At 58.1% G+C, this 19,015-nt stretch overlaps 8 non-coding genes across 8 annotated transcripts; all 8 read right to left on the reverse strand.

Annotated features, from left to right (window-relative positions):
• Nucleotides 1-1,000: 1,000 nt before the first annotated feature.
• Nucleotides 1,001-1,119, reverse strand: LOC126159787 (5S ribosomal RNA). Its single transcript, XR_007534624.1, has one exon. It is a non-coding gene; the product is annotated as a 5S ribosomal RNA (ribosomal RNA).
• Nucleotides 1,120-2,393: 1,274 nt separating this feature from the next.
• LOC126159791 (5S ribosomal RNA) lies at nt 2,394-2,512 on the reverse strand. Its single transcript, XR_007534628.1, has one exon. It is a non-coding gene; the product is annotated as a 5S ribosomal RNA (ribosomal RNA).
• A 1,271-nt stretch (nt 2,513-3,783) lies between these two features.
• Nucleotides 3,784-3,902, reverse strand: LOC126159792 (5S ribosomal RNA). Its single transcript, XR_007534629.1, has one exon. It is a non-coding gene; the product is annotated as a 5S ribosomal RNA (ribosomal RNA).
• A 1,271-nt stretch (nt 3,903-5,173) lies between these two features.
• On the reverse strand, nt 5,174-5,292 carry LOC126159793 (5S ribosomal RNA). The gene has a single exon (XR_007534630.1). It is a non-coding gene; the product is annotated as a 5S ribosomal RNA (ribosomal RNA).
• Nucleotides 5,293-6,565: 1,273 nt separating this feature from the next.
• LOC126159794 (5S ribosomal RNA) lies at nt 6,566-6,684 on the reverse strand. Its single transcript, XR_007534631.1, has one exon. It is a non-coding gene; the product is annotated as a 5S ribosomal RNA (ribosomal RNA).
• Nucleotides 6,685-7,957: 1,273 nt separating this feature from the next.
• LOC126159788 (5S ribosomal RNA) lies at nt 7,958-8,076 on the reverse strand. Its single transcript, XR_007534625.1, has one exon. It is a non-coding gene; the product is annotated as a 5S ribosomal RNA (ribosomal RNA).
• Nucleotides 8,077-9,349: 1,273 nt separating this feature from the next.
• LOC126159789 (5S ribosomal RNA) lies at nt 9,350-9,468 on the reverse strand. Its single transcript, XR_007534626.1, has one exon. It is a non-coding gene; the product is annotated as a 5S ribosomal RNA (ribosomal RNA).
• A 1,282-nt stretch (nt 9,469-10,750) lies between these two features.
• On the reverse strand, nt 10,751-10,869 carry LOC126159790 (5S ribosomal RNA). The gene has a single exon (XR_007534627.1). It is a non-coding gene; the product is annotated as a 5S ribosomal RNA (ribosomal RNA).
• Between the last annotated feature and the right edge of the window lie 8,146 nt (nt 10,870-19,015).

The raw sequence follows: 19,015 nt of genomic DNA on the forward strand, positions 1-19,015 counted from the left end.
CCGGGCGGCGGGGGGACTGCGCGGGGTGTTGCAGTGTCCTGCTGGACCGACGGAAGCTTTCTCACCTGCCTGACACACGCCGCGCTTCCAGATTTATGCGTAATTTGCGCGGTGCATTTGCATTCGCGCCTGTCCCCCCTCCCGTCCCGACTTGTCCCGACTTTGCTCGACTGCCGCTCGCTGCCGCTCGGGTCGCGGCCCATATGACAGCACAAGCACGAGAAACATCTGCGAGACGGGCGCGGGCCTGACCGGCGTGTCCGAGACGCCGTGGGCGGCCGTTCGGAGCTACTAGAGCAGCGCTGTGCCGTGCCATGGAAAGGTGCGAAACCAAGGACAGAAGACACAGAATTTTTGTTTACAAATTTGCACGTGTACACTGCTACAAAAACAATAAGCCCGGACGTATTTCGGAACATTTCTGCCGCTTAATACTGTTTTGTTATTTCCAGAGACACTTTGGAAATCTTCCTTGGCACACGCTTCTTCAAACTGAGTTCCCTAATATCGTATCTTTTGTTTATTACAACAGATTTAAGTCATTGTGGAAACATCTTTGTCGCATCGGAAAGGTAGCGTGAAGAGACGGCTGGCAGGGCTGGCGACAAGAAAGCAAAATATGAAGACAGCCAGAGGTCCCAGGCAGTCGCCGATCCGAATACTAACGTTGTTGCTTAACTTGGGTGATGGCACGAGAACGGTTGTTTTTTTTTTATTTATTTATTTATTTAGTTACTTTTCGGAATTTAGCACTGCTGCGTAACAGTAGGCTCTGGCGCATTTCAAGAACACATCTGTCGATTGGTAGTGTTTTGTCATTTTCAACGAGTTCCTAGCACTCTTCCTTCGCGCATTCTTACTCAAACCGAGTTCATTACCGTAATTTCGTATCTTACGTTTAATACAGTACTTTAAAATGCTTGTGGAAGCATCTTTGTCGACACCTGAAAGTTATTATGAAAAGAGGCCTGGCAGGTGTAGCGACGTAAAAATGAGAAAGAGCCAACAGCACGCGGTGTTCCCAGGCGGTCACCCATCCAAGTACTAACCGCGCCCGATGTTGCTTAACTTCGGTGATCGGACGAGAACCGGTGTAGTCAACATGGTATGGCCGTTGGCGTCCTTATACTGTAGCCGCACCACGGAGGAAGCATTCGCCTCTTCTCCCAACACACGCAATCGCCGCTTTCCGTGGCACATTTGACGCAAAGCGCGTCTTTCCACCTCGAAGGTGGCGCGGAGTGCGCGCTCGCCTCGGCGTCTCATAGGCGACTGCCGAACGTAGGTGAGACGCACAACACAGCTGCTCGATGCAGCCGCCTGTCATTCGTTTGGTGCGTGCGGCCTCCGACACCCGCCTTGTTCCTGTTATCCGGCGCAGGGCTTGCGCGCGGCCGGGCGGCGGGGGGACTGCGCGGGGTGTTGCAGTGTCCTGCTGGACCGACGGAAGCTTTCTCACCTGCCTGACACACGCCGCGCTTCCAGATTTATGCGTAATTTGCGCGGTGCATTTGCATTCGCGCCTGTCCCCCCTCCCGTCCCGACTTGTCCCGACTTTGCTCGACTGCCGCTCGCTGCCGCTCGGGTCGCGGCCCATATGACAGCACAAGCACGAGAAACATCTGCGAGACGGGCGCGGGCCTGACCGGCGTGTCCGAGACGCCGTGGGCGGCCGTTCGGAGCTACTAGAGCAGCGCTGTGCCGTGCCATGGAAAGGTGCGAAACCAAGGACAGAAGACACAGAATTTTTGTTTACAAATTTGCACGTGTACACTGCTACAAAACAATAAGCCCGGACGTATTTCGGAACATTTCTGCCGCTTAATACTGTTTTGTTATTTCCAGAGACACTTTGGAAATCTTCCTTGGCACACGCTTCTTCAAACTGAGTTCCCTAATATCGTATCTTTTGTTTATTACAACAGATTTAAGTCATTGTGGAAACATCTTTGTCGCATCGAAAGGTAGCGTGAAGAGACGGCTGGCAGGGCTGGCGACAAGAAAGCAAAATATGAAGACAGCCAGAGGTCCCAGGCAGTCGCCGATCCGAATACTAACGTTGTTGCTTAACTTGGGTGATGGCACGAGAACGGTTGTTTTTTTTTTTATTTATTTATTTATTTAGTTACTTTTCGGAATTTAGCACTGCTGCGTAACAGTAGGCTCTGGCGCATTTCAAGAACACATCTGTCGATTGGTAGTGTTTTGTCATTTTCAACGAGTTCCTAGCACTCTTCCTTCGCGCATTCTTACTCAAACCGAGTTCATTACCGTAATTTCGTATCTTACGTTTAATACAGTACTTTAAAATGCTTGTGGAAGCATCTTTGTCGACACCTGAAAGTTATTATGAAAAGAGGCCTGGCAGGTGTAGCGACGTAAAAATGAGAAAGAGCCAACAGCACGCGGTGTTCCCAGGCGGTCACCCATCCAAGTACTAACCGCGCCCGATGTTGCTTAACTTCGGTGATCGGACGAGAACCGGTGTAGTCAACATGGTATGGCCGTTGGCGTCCTTATACTGTAGCCGCACCACGGAGGAAGCATTCGCCTCTTCTCCCAACACACGCAATCGCCGCTTTCCGTGGCACATTTGACGCAAAGCGCGTCTTTCCACCTCGAAGGTGGCGCGGAGTGCGCGCTCGCCTCGGCGTCTCATAGGCGACTGCCGAACGTAGGTGAGACGCACAACACAGCTGCTCGATGCACCGCCTGTCATTCGTTTGGTGCGTGCGGCCTCCGACACCCGCCTTGTTCCTGTTATCCGGCGCAGGGCTTGCGCGCGGCCGGGCGGCGGGGGACTGCGCGGGGTGTTGCAGTGTCCTGCTGGACCGACGGAAGCTTTCTCACCTGCCTGACACACGCCGCGCTTCCAGATTTATGCGTAATTTGCGCGGTGCATTTGCATTCGCGCCTGTCCCCCCTCCCGTCCCGACTTGTCCCGACTTTGCTCGACTGCCGCTCGCTGCCGCTCGGGTCGCGGCCCATATGACAGCACAAGCACGAGAAACATCTGCGAGACGGGCGCGGGCCTGACCGGCGTGTCCGAGACGCCGTGGCGGCCGTTCGGAGCTACTAGAGCAGCGCTGTGCCGTGCCATGGAAAGGTGCGAAACCAAGGACAGAAGACACAGAATTTTTGTTTACAAATTTGCACGTGTACACTGCTACAAAACAATAAGCCGGACGTATTTCGGAACATTTCTGCCGCTTAATACTGTTTTGTTATTTCCAGAGACACTTTGGAAATCTTCCTTGGCACACGCTTCTTCAAACTGAGTTCCCTAATATCGTATCTTTTGTTTATTACAACAGATTTAAGTCATTGTGGAAACATCTTTGTCGCATCGGAAAGGTAGCGTGAAGAGACGGCTGGCAGGGCTGGCGACAAGAAAGCAAAATATGAAGACAGCCAGAGGTCCCAGGCAGTCGCCGATCCGAATACTAACGTTGTTGCTTAACTTGGGTGATGGCACGAGAACGGTTGTTTTTTTTTTTATTTATTTATTTATTTAGTTACTTTTCGGAATTTAGCACTGCTGCGTAACAGTAGGCTCTGGCGCATTTCAAGAACACATCTGTCGATTGGTAGTGTTTTGTCATTTTCAACGAGTTCCTAGCACTCTTCCTTCGCGCATTCTTACTCAAACCGAGTTCATTACCGTAATTTCGTATCTTACGTTTAATACAGTACTTTAAAATGCTTGTGGAAGCATCTTTGTCGACACCTGAAAGTTATTATGAAAAGAGGCCTGGCAGGTGTAGCGACGTAAAAATGAGAAAGAGCCAACAGCACGCGGTGTTCCCAGGCGGTCACCCATCCAAGTACTAACCGCGCCCGATGTTGCTTAACTTCGGTGATCGGACGAGAACCGGTGTAGTCAACATGGTATGGCCGTTGGCGTCCTTATACTGTAGCCGCACCACGGAGGAAGCATTCGCCTCTTCTCCCAACACACGCAATCGCCGCTTTCCGTGGCACATTTGACGCAAAGCGCGTCTTTCCACCTCGAAGGTGGCGCGGAGTGCGCGCTCGCCTCGGCGTCTCATAGGCGACTGCCGAACGTAGGTGAGACGCACAACACAGCTGCTCGATGCACCGCCTGTCATTCGTTTGGTGCGTGCGGCCTCCGACACCCGCCTTGTTCCTGTTATCCGGCGCAGGGCTTGCGCGCGGCCGGGCGGCGGGGGGACTGCGCGGGGTGTTGCAGTGTCCTGCTGGACCGACGGAAGCTTTCTCACCTGCCTGACACACGCCGCGCTTCCAGATTTATGCGTAATTTGCGCGGTGCATTTGCATTCGCGCCTGTCCCCCCTCCCGTCCCGACTTGTCCCGACTTTGCTCGACTGCCGCTCGCTGCCGCTCGGGTCGCGGCCCATATGACAGCACAAGCACGAGAAACATCTGCGAGACGGGCGCGGGCCTGACCGGCGTGTCCGAGACGCCGTGGGCGGCCGTTCGGAGCTACTAGAGCAGCGCTGTGCCGTGCCATGGAAAGGTGCGAAACCAAGGACAGAAGACACAGAATTTTTGTTTACAAATTTGCACGTGTACACTGCTACAAAACAATAAGCCCGGACGTATTTCGAACATTTCTGCCGCTTAATACTGTTTTGTTATTTCCAGAGACACTTTGGAAATCTTCCTTGGCACACGCTTCTTCAAACTGAGTTCCCTAATATCGTATCTTTTGTTTATTACAACAGATTTAAGTCATTGTGGAAACATCTTTGTCGCATCGGAAAGGTAGCGTGAAGAGACGGCTGGCAGGGCTGGCGACAAGAAAGCAAAATATGAAGACAGCCAGAGGTCCCAGGCAGTCGCCGATCGAATACTAACGTTGTTGCTTAACTTGGGTGATGGCACGAGAACGGTTGTTTTTTTTTTATTTATTTATTTATTTAGTTACTTTTCGGAATTTAGCACTGCTGCGTAACAGTAGGCTCTGGCGCATTTCAAGAACACATCTGTCGATTGGTAGTGTTTTGTCATTTTCAACGAGTTCCTAGCACTCTTCCTTCGCGCATTCTTACTCAAACCGAGTTCATTACCGTAATTTCGTATCTTACGTTTAATACAGTACTTTAAAATGCTTGTGGAAGCATCTTTGTCGACACCTGAAAGTTATTATGAAAAGAGGCCTGGCAGGTGTAGCGACGTAAAAATGAGAAAGAGCCAACAGCACGCGGTGTTCCCAGGCGGTCACCCATCCAAGTACTAACCGCGCCCGATGTTGCTTAACTTCGGTGATCGGACGAGAACCGGTGTAGTCAACATGGTATGGCCGTTGGCGTCCTTATACTGTAGCCGCACCACGGAGGAAGCATTCGCCTCTTCTCCCAACACACGCAATCGCCGCTTTCCGTGGCACATTTGACGCAAAGCGCGTCTTTCCACCTCGAAGGTGGCGCGGAGTGCGCGCTCGCCTCGGCGTCTCATAGGCGACTGCCGAACGTAGGTGAGACGCACAACACAGCTGCTCGATGCACCGCCTGTCATTCGTTTGGTGCGTGCGGCCTCCGACACCCGCCTTGTTCCTGTTATCCGGCGCAGGGCTTGCGCGCGGCCGGGCGGCGGGGGGACTGCGCGGGGTGTTGCAGTGTCCTGCTGGACCGACGGAAGCTTTCTCACCTGCCTGACACACGCCGCGCTTCCAGATTTATGCGTAATTTGCGCGGTGCATTTGCATTCGCGCCTGTCCCCCCCTCCCGTCCCGACTTGTCCCGACTTTGCTCGACTGCCGCTCGCTGCCGCTCGGGTCGCGGCCCATATGACAGCACAAGCACGAGAAACATCTGCGAGACGGGCGCGGGCCTGACCGGCGTGTCCGAGACGCCGTGGGCGGCCGTTCGGAGCTACTAGAGCAGCGCTGTGCCGTGCCATGGAAAGGTGCGAAACCAAGGACAGAAGACACAGAATTTTTGTTTACAAATTTGCACGTGTACACTGCTACAAAACAATAAGCCCGGACGTATTTCGGAACATTTCTGCGCTTAATACTGTTTTGTTATTTCCAGAGACACTTTGGAAATCTTCCTTGGCACACGCTTCTTCAAACTGAGTTCCCTAATATCGTATCTTTTGTTTATTACAACAGATTTAAGTCATTGTGAAACATCTTTGTCGCATCGGAAAGGTAGCGTGAAGAGACGGCTGGCAGGGCTGGCGACAAGAAAGCAAAATATGAAGACAGCCAGAGGTCCCAGGCAGTCGCCGATCCGAATACTAACGTTGTTGCTTAACTTGGGTGATGGCACGAGAACGGTTGTTTTTTTTTTTATTTATTTATTTATTTAGTTACTTTTCGGAATTTAGCACTGCTGCGTAACAGTAGGCTCTGGCGCATTTCAAGAACACATCTGTCGATTGGTAGTGTTTTGTCATTTTCAACGAGTTCCTAGCACTCTTCCTTCGCGCATTCTTACTCAAACCGAGTTCATTACCGTAATTTCGTATCTTACGTTTAATACAGTACTTTAAAATGCTTGTGGAAGCATCTTTGTCGACACCTGAAAGTTATTATGAAAAGAGGCCTGGCAGGTGTAGCGACGTAAAAATGAGAAAGAGCCAACAGCACGCGGTGTTCCCAGGCGGTCACCCATCCAAGTACTAACCGCGCCCGATGTTGCTTAACTTCGGTGATCGGACGAGAACCGGTGTAGTCAACATGGTATGGCCGTTGGCGTCCTTATACTGTAGCCGCACCACGGAGGAAGCATTCGCCTCTTCTCCCAACACACGCAATCGCCGCTTTCCGTGGCACATTTGACGCAAAGCGCGTCTTTCCACCTCGAAGGTGGCGCGGAGTGCGCGCTCGCCTCGGCGTCTCATAGGCGACTGCCGAACGTAGGTGAGACGCACAACACAGCTGCTCGATGCACCGCCTGTCATTCGTTTGGTGCGTGCGGCCTCCGACACCCGCCTTGTTCCTGTTATCCGGCGCAGGGCTTGCGCGCGGCCGGGCGGCGGGGGGACTGCGCGGGGTGTTGCAGTGTCCTGCTGGACCGACGGAAGCTTTCTCACCTGCCTGACACACGCCGCGCTTCCAGATTTATGCGTAATTTGCGCGGTGCATTTGCATTCGCGCCTGTCCCCCCTCCCGTCCCGACTTGTCCCGACTTTGCTCGACTGCCGCTCGCTGCCGCTCGGGTCGCGGCCCATATGACAGCACAAGCACGAGAAACATCTGCGAGACGGGCGCGGGCCTGACCGGCGTGTCCGAGACGCCGTGGGCGGCCGTTCGGAGCTACTAGAGCAGCGCTGTGCCGTGCCATGGAAAGGTGCGAAACCAAGGACAGAAGACACAGAATTTTTGTTTACAAATTTGCACGTGTACACTGCTACAAAACAATAAGCCCGGACGTATTTCGGAACATTTCTGCCGCTTAATACTGTTTTGTTATTTCCAGAGACACTTTGGAAATCTTCCTTGGCACACGCTTCTTCAAACTGAGTTCCCTAATATCGTATCTTTTGTTTATTACAACAGATTTAAGTCATTGTGGAAACATCTTTGTCGCATCGGAAAGGTAGCGTGAAGAGACGGCTGGCAGGGCTGGCGACAAGAAAGCAAAATATGAAGACAGCCAGAGGTCCCAGGCAGTCGCCGATCCGAATACTAACGTTGTTGCTTAACTTGGGTGATGGCACGAGAACGGTTGTTTTTTTTTTATTTATTTATTTATTTAGTTACTTTTCGGAATTTAGCACTGCTGCGTAACAGTAGGCTCTGGCGCATTTCAAGAACACATCTGTCGATTGGTAGTGTTTTGTCATTTTCAACGAGTTCCTAGCACTCTTCCTTCGCGCATTCTTACTCAAACCGAGTTCATTACCGTAATTTCGTATCTTACGTTTAATACAGTACTTTAAAATGCTTGTGGAAGCATCTTTGTCGACACCTGAAAGTTATTATGAAAAGAGGCCTGGCAGGTGTAGCGACGTAAAAATGAGAAAGAGCCAACAGCACGCGGTGTTCCCAGGCGGTCACCCATCCAAGTACTAACCGCGCCCGATGTTGCTTAACTTCGGTGATCGGACGAGAACCGGTGTAGTCAACATGGTATGGCCGTTGGCGTCCTTATACTGTAGCCGCACCACGGAGGAAGCATTCGCCTCTTCTCCCAACACACGCAATCGCCGCTTTCCGTGGCACATTTGACGCAAAGCGCGTCTTTCCACCTCGAAGGTGGCGCGGAGTGCGCGCTCGCCTCGGCGTCTCATAGGCGACTGCCGAACGTAGGTGAGACGCACAACACAGCTGCTCGATGCACCGCCTGTCATTCGTTTGGTGCGTGCGGCCTCCGACACCCGCCTTGTTCCTGTTATCCGGCGCAGGGCTTGCGCGCGGCCGGGCGGCGGGGGGACTGCGCGGGGTGTTGCAGTGTCCTGCTGGACCGACGGAAGCTTTCTCACCTGCCTGACACACGCCGCGCTTCCAGATTTATGCGTAATTTGCGCGGTGCATTTGCATTCGCGCCTGTCCCCCCTCCCGTCCCGACTTGTCCCGACTTTGCTCGACTGCCGCTCGCTGCCGCTCGGGTCGCGGCCCATATGACAGCACAAGCACGAGAAACATCTGCGAGACGGGCGCGGGCCTGACCGGCGTGTCCGAGACGCCGTGGGCGGCCGTTCGGAGCTACTAGAGCAGCGCTGTGCCGTGCCATGGAAAGGTGCGAAACCAAGGACAGAAGACACAGAATTTTTGTTTACAAATTTGCACGTGTACACTGCTACAAAACAATAAGCCCGGACGTATTTCGGAACATTTCTGCCGCTTAATACTGTTTTGTTATTTCCAGAGACACTTTGGAAATCTTCCTTGGCACACGCTTCTTCAAACTGAGTTCCCTAATATCGTATCTTTTGTTTATTACAACAGATTTAAGTCATTGTGGAAACATCTTTGTCGCATCGGAAAGGTAGCGTGAAGAGACGGCTGGCAGGGCTGGCGACAAGAAAGCAAAATATGAAGACAGCCAGAGGTCCCAGGCAGTCGCCGATCCGAATACTAACGTTGTTGCTTAACTTGGGTGATGGCACGAGAACGGTTGTTTTTTTTTTATTTATTTATTTATTTAGTTACTTTTCGGAATTTAGCACTGCTGCGTAACAGTAGGCTCTGGCGCATTTCAAGAACACATCTGTCGATTGGTAGTGTTTTGTCATTTTCAACGAGTTCCTAGCACTCTTCCTTCGCGCATTCTTACTCAAACCGAGTTCATTACCGTAATTTCGTATCTTACGTTTAATACAGTACTTTAAAATGCTTGTGGAAGCATCTTTGTCGACACCTGAAAGTTATTATGAAAAGAGGCCTGGCAGGTGTAGCGACGTAAAAATGAGAAAGAGCCAACAGCACGCGGTGTTCCCAGGCGGTCACCCATCCAAGTACTAACCGCGCCCGATGTTGCTTAACTTCGGTGATCGGACGAGAACCGGTGTAGTCAACATGGTATGGCCGTTGGCGTCCTTATACTGTAGCCGCACCACGGAGGAAGCATTCGCCTCTTCTCCCAACACACGCAATCGCCGCTTTCCGTGGCACATTTGACGCAAAGCGCGTCTTTCCACCTCGAAGGTGGCGCGGAGTGCGCGCTCGCCTCGGCGTCTCATAGGCGACTGCCGAACGTAGGTGAGACGCACAACACAGCTGCTCGATGCACCGCCTGTCATTCGTTTGGTGCGTGCGGCCTCCGACACCCGCCTTGTTCCTGTTATCCGGCGCAGGGCTTGCGCGCGGCCGGGCGGCGGGGGGACTGCGCGGGGTGTTGCAGTGTCCTGCTGGACCGACGGAAGCTTTCTCACCTGCCTGACACACGCCGCGCTTCCAGATTTATGCGTAATTTGCGCGGTGCATTTGCATTCGCGCCTGTCCCCCCTCCCGTCCCGACTTGTCCCGACTTTGCTCGACTGCCGCTCGCTGCCGCTCGGGTCGCGGCCCATATGACAGCACAAGCACGAGAAACATCTGCGAGACGGGCGCGGGCCTGACCGGCGTGTCCGAGACGCCGTGGGCGGCCGTTCGGAGCTACTAGAGCAGCGCTGTGCCGTGCCATGGAAAGGTGCGAAACCAAGGACAGAAGACACAGAATTTTTGTTTACAAATTTGCACGTGTACACTGCTACAAAACAATAAGCCCGGACGTATTTCGGAACATTTCTGCCGCTTAATACTGTTTTGTTATTTCCAGAGACACTTTGGAAATCTTCCTTGGCACACGCTTCTTCAAACTGAGTTCCCTAATATCGTATCTTTTGTTTATTACAACAGATTTAAGTCATTGTGGAAACATCTTTGTCGCATCGGAAAGGTAGCGTGAAGAGACGGCTGGCAGGGCTGGCGACAAGAAAGCAAAATATGAAGACAGCCAGAGGTCCCAGGCAGTCGCCGATCCGAATACTAACGTTGTTGCTTAACTTGGGTGATGGCACGAGAACGGTTGTTTTTTTTTTATTTATTTATTTATTTAGTTACTTTTCGGAATTTAGCACTGCTGCGTAACAGTAGGCTCTGGCGCATTTCAAGAACACATCTGTCGATTGGTAGTGTTTTGTCATTTTCAACGAGTTCCTAGCACTCTTCCTTCGCGCATTCTTACTCAAACCGAGTTCATTACCGTAATTTCGTATCTTACGTTTAATACAGTACTTTAAAATGCTTGTGGAAGCATCTTTGTCGACACCTGAAAGTTATTATGAAAAGAGGCCTGGCAGGTGTAGCGACGTAAAAATGAAAAAAATGAGAAAGAGCCAACAGCACGCGGTGTTCCCAGGCGGTCACCCATCCAAGTACTAACCGCGCCCGATGTTGCTTAACTTCGGTGATCGGACGAGAACCGGTGTAGTCAACATGGTATGGCCGTTGGCGTCCTTATACTGTAGCCGCACCACGGAAGAAGCATGCGCCTCTTCTCCCAACACACGCAATCGCCGCTTTCCGTGGCACATTTGACGCAAAGCGCGTCTTTCCACCTCGAAGGTGGCGCGGACTGCGCGCTCGCCTCGGCGTCTCATAGGCGACTGCCTGGGCAGGGCTGGGCTGTACTGGGATGGGCTGGGCTGGGCTGGGCTGGGCTGTGCTGGGCTGGGGTGGGCTGGGCTCTTCTGGGCTGGGCTGGGCTGGGCTGGGCTGTGCTGGGCTGTTCTGTGCTGGGCTGGGCTGGGCTGGGCTTGGATGGGCTGGGCTGAGCTGTGCTGGTCTGGGCTGGGCTGGGCTGGGCTCGGCGGGGCTGGGCTGGGCAGGGCTGGTCTGGCTGCGCTGGGCTGGGCTGGGCTGGGCAATGCTGGGTTGGGGTGGACTGGGCAGGGCTGGGCCTGCCTGGGCAGGGCTGTGCTGTGCTGGGGTGGGCTTGGTTGAGCTGGGCTGGGCTGGGCTGGGCTGGTCTGGGCTGGGCTGGTCTGGGCTGGGCTGGGCTCGGCTGGGCAGGGCTGGGCTGGGCTGGGTTTGGCTGGGCTGGGCTGGGCTGTGCTGGGCAATGCTGGTCTGAGCTGTTCTGGGCTGGGCTGGGCTGGGCTGGGTTGGGCTGGGCTGGGCTGGGCTGTGCTGGGCTGGGACGGGCTGTGCTGGTCTGGGCTGGGCTGTGCTGGGCTGGGCTGGGCTGGGGTGTTCTGGGCTGGGCTTGGCTGGGCTGGGCTGGGCTTTACTGGGCGGGGCTGGGCAGGCCTCGGCTGGGCTGGGCTGGGCTGGGCTGGGCTAGGCTGTGCTGGGCTGGGCTGGGCTGAGCTGTTCTGGGCTGGGCTGGGCTGGGCTGGGCTGGGCTGGGCTGTGCTGGGCTGTGCTGGGCTGGGCTGGGGTGGGCTGGGCTGGGCTTGGCTGTGCTGTGCTGGGCTGGGCTGTTCTGTGCTGGGCTGGGCTGGGATGGGCTGGTCTGGGCATTGGTGGGCTGGGCTGGTCTGGGCTGGGCTGGCCTGGGCTGGGCTGGGCTGGGCTGGGCTGGGCTGGGCTGGGCTGGGCGGGGCCGGGCTGGGTTGGGCTGGGCTGGGCTGGGCTGGACTGGGCTGGGCTGGGCTGGGCTGGGCTGGGATGCGCTGGGCTGTGCTAGGCTGGCCTGGGCGGGGCTGGGCTGGGCTAGGCTGGGCTGGGCTGGGCTGGGGAGGATTGGGCTGGGCTGGGCTGTCTCCAAAACTTTCAAATCCATGAACATTAGGTACTCCTGTACCACCATGTACCATGGCGACAGTTCTCCTTCTTGTCTGCAGATGTTGAGAATTCAACGTTCTCGATGGATAGGTTACGTTAGGTTAGGTTAGGTTAGGTTAAATTAAGGTTAGGTTATTTTAGGTTAGGTTAGGATAGGATAGGTTAGGTTAGGTTAGTTTAGGTTAGGTTAGGTTAGGTTAGGATAGGGTAGGTTTGGTTAGGTTAGGTTAGGTTAGGATAGCTAAGCTTATATTAGCTTATCTTAGGCTGCGCTGGACTGGGCTGGGCTGGGCTGGGCTAGGCTGGGCTGTGCTCGGCTGGGCTGGGCTGGGCTGTTCTGGGCTGGTCTGGGCTAGGCTGGCCTGTGCTGGGCTGGGCTGGGCTGTGCTGGGCTGGGCTGGTCTGGGCTGGGCTGGGCTGGGCTGTGGTGGGCTGGTCTGGGCTGGTCTGGGCTGGGTGGGTTGGGCTGGGCTGCGCTGGGCTGGGCTGGGCTGGGCTGGGCTGAACTGGGCTGGGCTGGGCTGGGCTGGGCTGGGCTGGGCTGGGCTGCGCTGGGCTAGGCTGGCCTGGGCGGTGCTGGGCTGGGCTAGGCTGCGCTGGGCTGGGCTGGGCTTGACTTGGCTGGGCTGGGCTGTCTCCAAAACTTTCAAATCCATGAGTATTAGGTACTCCTATAATACCATGTACCATGGTGATAGTTAGCAAATCATTGCCATGAGTAAAGGAATGGTTAATGTCGAAGCTAAAGTTTAGTCTACATCTATGAAAACACAGGGTCCGTCGACAAGTGCAGTAGCAGCAACGTTCCTTACAGCATGTCCTTCTTGTCTAAAGATGTTGAGAATTCAACGTTCTTGATGGATTGGTTACGTTAGGTTAGGTTAGGTTAGGTTAAATTAAGGTTAGGTTAGTTTAGGTTAGGTTAGGTTGGGATAGGTTAGGTTAGGTTAGGTTAGGTTAGGTTAGGTTAGGTTAGTTTAGGATAGGGTAGGTTAGGTTAGGTTAGCTTAGTTTATATTAGCTTAGCTTGGGCTGGGCTGGGCTGGGCTGGGCTCGGCTGGGCTGTGCTGGGCTGTGCTGTGCTGAGCTGGGCTGGGCTGGGCTGGGCTGGGCTGGGCTGGGCTGGGTTGCGCTGGGCTGGGCTGGGCTGGGCTGGGCTGGGGTGGGCTGGGCCGCGCTGTGCTGTGCTGGGCTGGGCTGGGCTCTTCTGGACTGGGCTGGGCTGTGCTGGGCTGTTCTGGGCTGGTCTGGTCTGGGCTGGGCTTCGCTGGTCTGGGCTGGGCTGGGCTGGGCTCGGCGGGTCTGGGCTGGGCAGGGCTAGTCTGGCTGTGCTGGACTGGGCTGGGCTGGGCTTGGCTGTGCGGAGGTGGGCTTGGCTGGGCTGGGCTGGGCTAGGCTGGGCTGGGCGTGTCTGGGCTGGGCTGGGCTGGGCTGGGCTGGGCTTGACTGGGCAATGCTGGGCTGGGGTGGACTGGGCAGGGCTGGGCTTGCCTGGGCAGGGCTGTGCTGTGCTGGGGTGGGCTTGGCTGAGCTGGGCGGGGCTGGGCTGGGCTGGGCTGGGCTGGGCTGTGCTAGGATGGGCTGGGCTGGGCTGGGCTGGGCTGGGCTGGGCTGGTCTGTGCTGGGCTGGGCTGGACTGGGCTGGGCTGGGCTGGGCTGGGCTGGGCTGGGCTGGGCTGGTCTGTGCTGGGCTGGGCTGGACTGGGCTGGGCTCGGCTGGGCAGGGCTGGGCTGCGCTGGGTTCGGCTGGGCTGGGCTGGGCTGGGCTGGGCTGGGCTGGGCTGGGCTGGGCTGTGCTGGGCTGGGCTGGGCTGGGCTGTTCGGGGCTTGGCTGGGCTGGGCTGGACTGGGCGGGGCTGGGCTGGCCTCAGCTGGGCTGGGCTGGGATGGGGTGGGCAGGGCTGGGCTGTGCTGGGCTGGGCTGGGCTGAGCTGTTCTATGCTGTGCTGGGCTGGGCTGTGCTGGGCTGGGCTCTGCTGGGCTGGGCTGGGCTGGGCTTGGATGGGCTGGGCTGGGCTGGGCTGGGCTGTGCTGGGCTGGGCTGTTCTGGGCTGGGCTGGGCTGGGCTGGGCTGGTCTGGGCGGGGCTGGGGTGGGCTGGACTGGACTGTGCTAGGCAGGCCTGGGCGGGGCTGGGCTGGGATAGGCTGGGTTGGGCTTGGCTGGGCTGGATTTTCGCTGGGCTGACCTGTCTCCAAATTTTTCAGATCGAGGAACATTAGGTACTCCTGTACCACCATGTACCATGGCTACAGTTAGGAAATCATTAACATGAGTAAAGGAATGGTTAATGTCGGTGCTAAAGTTTAGTCTACATCTATGAAAACACAGGGGCCGTCGACAAAAGCTGTAGCAGCAACGCTCTTCAGAGCATTCTTCTTCTTGTCTGCAGATGTTGAGAATTCAATGTTCTCGATGGATAGGTTACGTTAGGTCAGGTTAGGTTAGGTTAGGTTAAGGTTAGGTTAGGTTAAGGTTAGGATAGGTTAGGTTAGGATAGGGTATGTTAGGTTAGGTTAGGTTAGCTTAGCTTAGCTTAGCCTATATTAGCTTAGCTTCGGCTGGGCTGGGCTGGGCTGGGCTGGGCTGGGATGGGTTGGGCTGGGCTGGGCTGCACTGGGCTGGGCTGCGCTGGGCTGGTCTGGGCTGGGCTGGGCTGGGCTGTGCTGGGCTGTGCTGGGCTGGGCTGGGCTGGGCTGTGCTGGTCTAGGCTGGGCTGAGCTGGGCTGGGCTGGGCTGGGCTGGGCTGGGCTGGGCTGGGCAGGTCTGGGCTGGGCTGGGCTGTGCTGGGCAGGGCTGGGCAGATCTGCGCTGGGCTGGATTGGGCTCGGCTGGGCAGGGCTGGGTTGGGCTGGGCTGGGTTGGGCCCGGCTGTGCTGGGCTGTGCTGGGCTGTGCTGCGCAGGACTGGGCTGGGCTGGGCTGAGCTGTCTCCAAAACTTTCAAATCCAGCTGGGCTGGGCTGTGCTGGTCTGGGCTGGGCTGGGCTGGGTTGGGCTGGGCTGGGATGGGCTGGGCTGGGCTGGGCTCGTCTGGGCTGGGCTGGGCTGGGCTGGGCTGGGCTGGGCTGGGCTCGGCTGTTCTGGGCTGGGCTGTGCTGGGCTGGGCTGTGCTGTGCTGGGCTGGGATGGGCTGGGCTGCGCTGGGATGCGCTGGGCTGTGCTGGACTGGGCTGGGCTGGGCTGGGCTGGGCTGGACTGGGCTGGGCTGGGCTGGGGTGGGATGGGCTGGGCTTGGCTGTGCTGTGCTGGGCTGGGCTGGGCTAATCTGGGGTGGGCTGTGCTGTTCTGGGCTTGGCTGAACTGTGTTGTGCTGCGCTTGGCTGGGCTGGGCTGGGCTGGACTTGACTGGGCTTAGCTGTGCTCGGCTGGGCTGGGCTGGGTTAAGCTGGGGTGGGCAGTGCTGTTCCGGGCTGGGCTGGACAGTGTTGGGCTGTGCTTGGCTGGGCTGGGCTGGGCTGGACAGGGCTGGGCTGGGCTGGGCTGTGCTGGGCTGGGCTGGGCTAGGCTGGGCTGGTCTGCGCTCGGCTGGGCTGGGCTGGGCTGGGCTGGGCTGGGCTGGACTGGGCTGGGCAGGGCTGGGCTTGGCTGGGGTGGGCTAGGCTGGGCTAGGCTGCGCTGGCTGGGCTGGGATGGTCTCGGCTGTGCTGGGCTCTGCTGGGGTGGGCTGGGCTGGGCTGGGCTGGGCTGGGCTGGGCTGGGCTGTGCTCTGCTGGGCTGGACTGGACTGGGCTGGGCTGGGCTGTGCTGTCTCCAAAACCTTCAAGTCCATGAACGTTAGGCACTGCTGTACCACCATGTACCATGGCCACATTTAGCCAATCATTACCATGAGTGAAGGAATGGTTAAAGTCGATGCTGAAGTTAAGTCTACATCCAAAGAAAACACAGGGTCCGTCGACAAGTGCAGTAGCTGCAACGTTCTTCACAGTATTCTTCTTCTTGTCTGCAGATGTTGAGATTTCAATGTTCTCGTTGAATAGGTCACGTTAGGTTAGGTTAGTTTAGGTTAGGTTAAAGTTAGGTTATGTTAAGGATAGGTTAGGTTAGGTTAGGGTAGGGTAGGTTAGGTTAGGTTAGGTTTGGTTATGTTAGCTTAGCTTATATTAGCTTAGCTAGGGCTGGGCTGGGCCGGGCCGTGTTGGGTCGGGCTAGGCCGGGCTGAGCTGGGCTAGGCCAGGCTGGGCCGGGCTGGTCTGTGATGGGCCGGGCTGGGCCGGACTGGGGCGGGCTGGGCCGGGCTGTGCCGGGCTGGGCCGGGCTGGGCCGGGCTTGGCCGGGTTAAGCTGGCCTGGGCTGGGCTAGGCTGGGCTGTGCTGGGCTGGGCTGGGCTGGGCTGGACTGGGCTGTGCTGGGCTGGGCTGGGCTGAGCTGGGCTGTCTCCAAAACTTTCAAATCCAGCTGCGCTGGGCTGGGCCGGGTTCGGCCGGGCTAGGCCGGGCTGAGCCGGGCTGGGGCAGGCTGGGCCGGGCTGGGCTGGGATGGGCCGGGCTGTGCCGGACTGGGCCGGGCTGGGCCGGGCTGGGCCGGGTTAAGCTGGCCTGGGCTGGGCTAGGCTGGGCTGGGCTGGGCTGGGCTGGGCTGGGCTGGGCTGGACTGGGCTGGGCTGGGCTGGGCTGGGCTGAGCTGGGCTGGGCTGGGCTGGGCTGGGCTAGGCTGAGTTGGGCTGGGCTGGGCTGGGCTTTGCTGGGCTAGGCTGGGCTTGGCTGGGCTGGTCTGGGCTGGGCTGGGCTGAACTGGGCGGGCCTGGGATGGGCTGGGCTGGGCAGGGCTGGGCTAGCCTGGGCTGTCTACAAAGTTTCCAAGTCCATGAACACTAGGTACTACTGTACCTCCATGTACCATGGCGACAGTTAGCCTACCATTACCATTTGTAAAGGAATTGTTAATGTCAACGCTAAAGTTAAGTCAGCATCAACAGAAAACACAGGTTTCGTCGACAAGTGCAGTAGCAGCTACGTTCTTCACAGAATTCTTCTTCTTGTCAACAGATGTAGAGAATTCAATGTTCTCGATGGATATGTTACGATAGGTTAGGTTAGGTTAGGATAGGTTCAGGTTAGGTTAGGTTAGGTTAGGTTAGGTTAGGATAGGTTAGGTTAGGTTAGGTTAGGTTAGGTTAGGTTAGGGTAGCTTAGCTTATATTTGCTTAGCTTAGGATTGGCTGGGCTGGGACGGACTGGGCCGTGCTGGGCTGGGGCGCGTCGGGCTGGGTGGGGCTGGGCCGGTGTGGGCCGGGCTGGGCCGGGCTGGACGGGCTTGCCCGGGCTGGGCTGGACTGGGCTGGGCTGGGCTGGGCTGTGCTGGGCTGGGCTGGGCTGGGCTGCTCTGTGCTGGGCTGTGCTGGGCTAGTCTCGGCTGGACTAAGCTTGGCTGTTTTGGGCTGGGTTGGGCTGGACAGGGTTGGGTTGGGCTTGGCTGGGCTGGGCTGGGCTGTGCTGGGCTGGGGTGGGCTGGGCTGTTCTGGGCTAGGCTTGTCTGGGCTGGACTGGGCTGGGCTGGCCTGGTCTGGGCTGGGCTGGGCTGGGCTGGGCTGGGCATGGCAGGGCTGGGCTGCGCTGGGCTGGGCTGGGCTGGGCTGGGCTGGGCTGGGCTGAGCCGAGCTGGGCTGGGCTGGGCTGGGCTGGGCTGGTCTGGGCTGGGCAGGGCTAGGCTGCGCTGGGCTGGGCTGGGCTGGGCTGGGCTGGGCTGGGCTGAGCTGGGCTGGGCTGTGCTGGGCTGGGCTGGGCTGGGCTGGGCTGGGCTGGGCTGGGCTGGGCTGGGCTAGGTTGTTCTGGGCTGGGCTGGGCTGGGCTGGGCTGGGATCGTCTGGGCTGGGCTGGGCAGGGCTGGGCAGGGCTGGGCTGCGCTGGGCTGGGCTGGGCTGGGCTGGGCTGGGCTGGGCTGGGCTGGCCTGGGCTGGGATGGGCCGGGCGGGGCCGGGCTGGGCTGGGATGGGCCGGGCTGGGCCGGACTATGCCGGGCTGGGCCGGGCTGGGTCGAGCTGGGCCGGGCTCAGTCGTGTTAAGCTGGCCTGGGCTGGGCTGGGCTGGGCTGGATTGGGCTGGGCTGTGCTGGGCTGGACTGGGTTGGGCTGGGCTGCGCTGGGCTGAGCTGGGATAGGCTGGGCTGGACTGGGCTAGGCTGGGCTGGGCTGGGCTGGGCTGGGTTGGGCTGGGCTGGGCTGGGCTGGGCTGGGCGCTGCTGGGCTGGGCTGGGCTGGGCTGGGCTGGGCTGTGATGGGCTGGGCTGGGCTGGGCTGGGATGGGCTGGGCTTGGCTGGGCTCTGCTGGACTGGGCTGGGCTAGGAAGGGCTGTGCGGGGCTGGGCTGGGCTGGGCTGGGCTGGGCTGGGCTGGGCTGGGCTGGGCTGGGCTGGGCTGGGCTGGGCTGGGCTGGGCTGGGCTGGGCTGGGCGCTGCTGGGCTGGGCTGGGCTGGGCTGGGCTGGGCTGGGCTGGGCTGGGCTGGGCTGGGCTGGGCTGGGCTGGGCCTTGACTGGGCTGGGCAGGGCTGGGCTGGGCTGGGCTGGGCTGAGCTGGGCTGGGCTGGGCTGGGCTGGGCTGGGCTGGGCTGGGCTGGGCTGGGCTGGGCTGGGCTGGGCTGGGCTGGGCTGGGCGCTGCTGGGCTGGGCTGGGCTGGGCTGGGCTGGGCTGTGATGGGCTGGGCTGGGCTGGGCTGGGATGGGCTGGGCTTGGCTGGGCTCTGCTGGACTGGGCTGGGCTAGGAAGGGCTGTGCGGGGCTGGGCTGGGCTGGGCTGGGCTGGGCTGGGCTGGGCTGGGCTGGGCTTGCCTGGGCTGGGCTGGGCTGGGCTGGGCTGGGCTGGGCTGGGCTGTGATGGGCTGGGCTGGGCTGGGCTGGGATGGGCTGGGCTTGGCTGGGCTCTGCTGGACTGGGCT

This window comes from Schistocerca cancellata, unplaced genomic scaffold (genome assembly GCF_023864275.1).
Source record: "Schistocerca cancellata isolate TAMUIC-IGC-003103 unplaced genomic scaffold, iqSchCanc2.1 HiC_scaffold_1145, whole genome shotgun sequence".
In the NCBI taxonomy this organism is placed as follows: domain Eukaryota; kingdom Metazoa; phylum Arthropoda; class Insecta; order Orthoptera; family Acrididae; genus Schistocerca; species Schistocerca cancellata.